Genomic DNA, 6,243 nt, shown 5'->3' with positions numbered 1-6,243 from the left:
GCGAATTACAGTCAAATTTGTTCGCCGTATAATATAATTTCGGTTTCGCGATAAGAAACTCATCTATAGTTTCTTATTTTCGTCTATACCGCGTCATTAGATTCACGCGAGGTGCATCGCCAGTTTCATTCTACTAGAATGCATCGTAATTATCCATTTTTATTTACATTTTATTCGATTTTATTTTATATGATTTTCGATTACATTGCAGATAACTTATCGTTATATTTTCTTTTAAGTTACAGATAAGTCGACGAATTATCTTATTTTTTTTAAAGATGTGGAGTGCACATTCTTACATGGATCCTCGACGATTCTTCTTCAATTGCAAGTTGGGGAAAACTCTTCGAAAATAATTCTAATATCAGTAAGAATGAAAATATTATTATTCCAAATGAATCTTTTATCTTTTTTCTCCATTCACTTGTAAAAGTTAACGAGTTAGTAATCGAACCGAAATGACTTATTCGTTGATGCGAACGAAGGTGCGGGTAGGTATACGGCTGATAAAATACTATGACTATTTACGCGAACATTGAAGCGTATCGGCATACGGTGAGGGAGGCACGAAGCGTATTACTATCTGCGGTTAGAAGTAGTGGTAGATATCTATGTAGGATCCAATCGTTGCGGTAGCTCCGGGCAAAACCGTGAACCCTTCTCTCCCTTTTCGAGCATCGAGGCGTCAGCCGTGAACCATTTCATTGGTTCACTAACACACACACATATGCATACATTCAATACATACATGTATGCATATATGATGGATACATGGAAAACACACAAGAGTCATCTATTTTCATGCAGGATTTTCTGTCGTCTGTTAAAAGTCATTAAATTATTTTTTACAATACATTTTGATAACCCATCTATATTGCAGTTAGTTATCTATAGTTCAGTTGAAGAAGATTAAGAGTAAATAATAATGATTAGATCTCGATCTCGCTCTTGAATCTCGAAGCTCTCTTATTGTTAGATTTTACATGTGAAAAATTCGTCTTCTATAATATTTATCATTGATAAACTGTAATTACTTTACGAACGAGCTAATAGTTAAAAGATTTATTTTAATTGATATAAAATTTTAATAAGAATATGTATAATTAAAAACGTTAACTCTGATATAAAGTAAGTTTGAAGGGAAAAAATTCAAAGCAAAGGATTACTTTTAAGCTTCGGTTTAATACGTGTTTACTCTGCTATAACTTGACTGAAACTGACACGTTAAAACAAAAACGGAATATGTAGAAAGTAAAGAAGAAAGATAAACGTTGCAGTTAAATTACCACTATGTTAAGGATTTATGTTTGGTTGAATAATTTTATTATTATTACTATTATTACATGAGTTGTTTATTATGAAAGTGGTTTAACTCTTTTATTTGAAACAAGTTAATAATTGATTTGTTTATAATTTAAAATAGCATGATCGATTCTTTAATATTTAATATTAGATTTATTATAATAATATTTTTTATTAAAATTAAAAAATAATATGTTTGTAAAGTACAATAATTAAATACATATTGTAAACCTAAGTTCATTGACTAAGCCATCAGTCTAAACTTGCAAATAATTATTGCTACTACAAATAAATAATATGTTTCATTTTTAACATTCAATATTTATCATAGTAATTCAATAACATAGAATTATATAGCATAATTGCATTTAAATTGTTTATAATTTTCAATTTTCACAATTCAATAATTATGAAAATCGATTCTGATTGATCGTCAATAAAAACTTGTATTCGTAAAAGTAATTCTAATAAAAATCGAATTTACATCGATTTGCATTCCCAAGAACATGGAAAAAACTGATTAGCATTTATCAATATTTTGTAATCGATTGAAATGCAAACCATTAAAATATCTACATATTTAACAAGTAAAATGAACTTTCATAATAAATGGCTCAATTATATTTCAATTGTTCTCCTCTTGTATAGTTATTTTAGCTTCTACTAATGTAAAAGTATTTAACAGAGACTTTTTTCTCACTTCTTATATTAAATCATATTCTATTTTTCTATCCCTTAATAGATTACTACTGAAATACAGTAACAACAACAACAACAACAAACTTATTGGAGAATCTATCGAAAAGAGTTTATATTCGTCCTATCGGAAAAAATAGGAAATATATCCCAGTAAAGGATAGCAGAAAGATTCGTGAGATAGGAAATAAATTTTACCAAATGATAAACGTTATACTTCGACGATAAATAATTTGTTAGACATTTTTTTTATTTCGTAGAACAATTTCAATTATACGACTTCGATATCGTCGAGACGACATATATCTATATCTATACCTATACCTCTATCGTAGCGACACACATATACACGTAGGAGAGAAATAAAAAAAAAATACGAAAGATAGATAGATAGAGAGAGAGAGAGAGAGAGAAAAAGAGAGAAAGATAGAAAGATAGAAAGGGTGATCACATTGCGAATGTTTTCGTGAGGGTGGTGGTGGCTGCTACGGAAAAGCCTCGGGCAGATCGAGGTAGATACTTTTTCTTCTCGTTGAGGCGGTATATCAACGAACCGTAAATAAGCGCGACAGGCTCGGCTAACTCCGACACAATGAATATGAATGAGCGTTTCCGCGTAACGCGAGGTCTTGAAATTGCCGCGCGGAAATTCGAGTCCTCGCGAACGTTTTACCCTCCTGGGAAAGGGAGAGAGAAAGAGAAGGAAAATAAGAGGGAGAGGGAGAGAGAGGGTGTGAGAGTGAGTGTGATAGAGGGTGAGAGAGGGTGAAGAGGGATCGGGTGTCGAATCCCTTCGCTACTATGGCAAATCGAATGTGACGTTATAATGGAACCGGCATTAGTGGTTTTACCGTTGTCCTCTATTCTCCGAACGAGAATTGTTAGAGAAAGTGTCATCTACACGAACTCGAAAAGGAGGTAGAAAGGGGATGTGATGGAGAGAGAGAGAGAGAGAGAGAGAGAGATAGAGTCAAATTTTCCCCAAACGCGTCATTTTTTCTGTCTACCTTGACCGAAACCGACCATCCTCGGTTTAATGACAAAGTATCCTCTTGTAAAACGAGACTACTCGCTATAATCGCGTTGAGGGTAACACGGATGATGAAGCGTCATGCTCTATGTCATTTACAATTCTAATAGACGCGCGTGGAGCAATATAAATGATAATCCTACGGCTTCAATTTATAATACCACCTCGACTTGACGATGAGAAATTTCTTTTAACGAATTTATTGCTCTACCACGATATAACTTTTTAACCGATTTTTCTTTTTCTATTTTTTTGTGTGGTGTATCAAAAGATTACATACCGAGTATGTGTATGGACTCAATTTTGTTTTTATACGGTATATACGTTGGTCCAAAAATTGTATGAAAAAATAAATGAAACGGTTGAAAAAAATGATACGTTTTTACTATAGTAAAATACACCAATATCATGATTATTATTCTGCACAATTTTTTGTCTACAATTTCATCGACTTTCCAATGATTGATCGACCAAAGCCAGGATGCATCATTGTCATGAAAATTTCTAACGAAAAAACGTATTTTCTTTTTTCAATCTCTAATGCACTTGATAGCACGATCTATGTACTTCATTTTAATTAAATTGTTTCGTTAAATGCATTTTGACAAAGCTAACGGTATCGTGGTAAATAATTTGAAAATCGTGTTAGAGAGGAAATAAATCGTTTGTAAAACGAGAAACGTTTATTTTCTTGGGCTATGTTATTTCAATACTGTGTAAAAAAAGACGTTCGAATATACGCAGTAGAAAATATATATATATATATATATATATATATATATATACACTATGAGAAAATAATAAGAAAAAAAAAAAGAAATAAAAAAGAAATAGAAATAAAAAAGATAAAAAATAAAATCAGAAAACTGTCGTCTACCGTGGAATCTCGAACGAATTGGAAAAGTGACGATAATGGAAAAGGAAGAAACGTTTCCACCCTTCAAATACGGCGGCGACAACGGTTGCAACGATCGATTCTGTTGATATAGTTAACGTTGCTAAAGCTTCGACGATTCAAAAAGAAAAAGAATGAGGGAGAAAAAAAGAGAGAGAGAGAAAATAACGATCTCACCGTCACAATGCACATCGACCAACCAACCCCCCCTAATACCCCACCAGCCGAAAAATGTCTTCATCCAACCCTCTCGAAGGCGACCAACAATTTAGTCGCAGCGGGTGGTATAGTGATTCTTCGTTAACGTTTCGAATCGTTACGAATTTTTCGAGTACCTACCTCGAGTACCACAGTTGGGTCCGTTTTACGAAGTGGAAAGCAAGTATTTGATATTCTTTTTCTTCCTTTCCCTCTATTTCTCTCTCTCTCACTCTTTTATGATATTACAAAACGTTAGAATCTAATAGAGCAATAGCTTTAACACGTTCTATGGGTAGTAGTAAAAGAGGGGTTGATGGGTATAAAATTTTTCAAACGATCTCATCTACCATCAGGAATCGTATTTCCTTATTCTACGGTTATTATCCCATGCGTCAGGAAACATCATCTATGATTTATACGAGATAAACTTTCGGATTCTGATTAATAATCATACCATCGTATCTCCAATAACTTGAGTATGTTTTATAAAATCGACGGCATAGAAAACACATAAGTATTCATACATATATAATATAAGGATAATGTATTTATGTATATATCTATCTCTCTCTCAATGGAATATTCTTTTCGATAAAAGAAAGGTAGGAGGATTCTTTCGTGATTTTTATGAATAGAATATATCTTGCCTGCGAATGAGGTGTCGGTAAAACGAGACGAGTTTACAAAAATGAGGAAAACAAGGAAGACGTGAAGAAAGACAAAGTGAAAGAGAGATAAAGATAAAAAGATAGAAAATGGAGAGAATGTTTTTTAATTATTGGTGCAACTCATTTGCTAAATCGATTTGCCAAACAGTAAATACATAATTTTAACCAGACAATTACCCACAATACAGATTTATAGATAATATAAAATGATAAATACTAAATATTAACATTTTATTTTATTAACTTATGTTTAATTAAACATTTTCCATTTACTTGATGGTAAATGCTATAAATATCGGGCCCTTTTTTTATCACCTTTCTTTTTTACATCAGAAAATAAAAAATTGCGGCTTGATATTTGTATTTCAAAATCGGCTTCGAACATTTCCTGTCAATTCGCAATATTAATCCAATTGTTTTAATAACATTCCTTTAACTATTTTAGAAATAAAACAGAGATAGAGAGAGAAAGAAAATGAAAAAGAACGAAAGAAAGAAGAAGTAGGAAAACGAACTGAGGAGTGTTTCGTCTGTCATTCGTTCGTTCATTCTCTCATTTTCTTTCTTTATTTCGTTTTTTTTTTTTTTTCTCTTATGACTTCTCTCCATTGTCGGTAAACGTTCATCCTCGTGTCTCGGTTGGATCTCCATCGACAGTTCGAACAGAGGCGAAGTGTCGAGCTAGTGGTCGGGGCGTCGAGTCGAATCTCATACTCGAACGGGAACTCCATTCATGGGAACATAATGGGGAACGAGGGAGAATGGAGAGTACCCTACCCCCTCTCCTCCCTCTTTATCTTTCTCTCTCTCTCTTTCTCTTTCTCTCTCCTTGTATGTCTCTCCCTTTCTCTGTTTTTCTGTATCTCGTTTTTGAACACGCGTGACAGTGGATTTCTCCTCACGCGTCTACTACACAGGACAGTATTGGATAGGACTGTCCTATAGGACAACGACGTTGTTTCTCCCTCTCAATGGTAAAAAAAAAAAAGAAAAATAGCTGCAAGTTGAAGGGGTAGACGATGACGTGTTTAAGCTTTACATTAAAACTTCTTTTTAAATAACTAATACTGGGTGTGTCGTATATAAATATTATGTTTTGATTTTGAAATACCTATAATTAATATCTTCATTAATTAATATAATAATATTAATTCATTCTAATATTAATATTGTTTCATTTTATATTACTATTGTTAATGATCGTTTGCTAGATTTAAATAAAAATGTTTTATCCATACGGATTAATGTTAGTAAATTGTTCGTAATTAATCATCTTTGTCAATTGGTTTAATTAGCGAATTGTTATTTCATCTGTACGCAAAAAGTAATTATTTGATAAAAATAATAATTGCTGCTGACCTTCCTCTCTCTCTCTCTAATTCTCATTCTCACCCTCTGTGTTCTCTCTCTCTCTCTGTTCACGTCAGATTCGATTAAATTCTCGAGGCATC

The sequence above is a fragment of the Polistes canadensis genome, unplaced genomic scaffold (assembly GCF_001313835.1).
Source record: "Polistes canadensis isolate GaletaPanama2010 unplaced genomic scaffold, ASM131383v1 scaffold_218, whole genome shotgun sequence".
NCBI lineage: Eukaryota > Metazoa > Arthropoda > Insecta > Hymenoptera > Vespidae > Polistes > Polistes canadensis.
The sequence above is the reverse complement of the archived record's forward strand: the minus strand, read 5'-3'. Positions refer to the sequence as shown.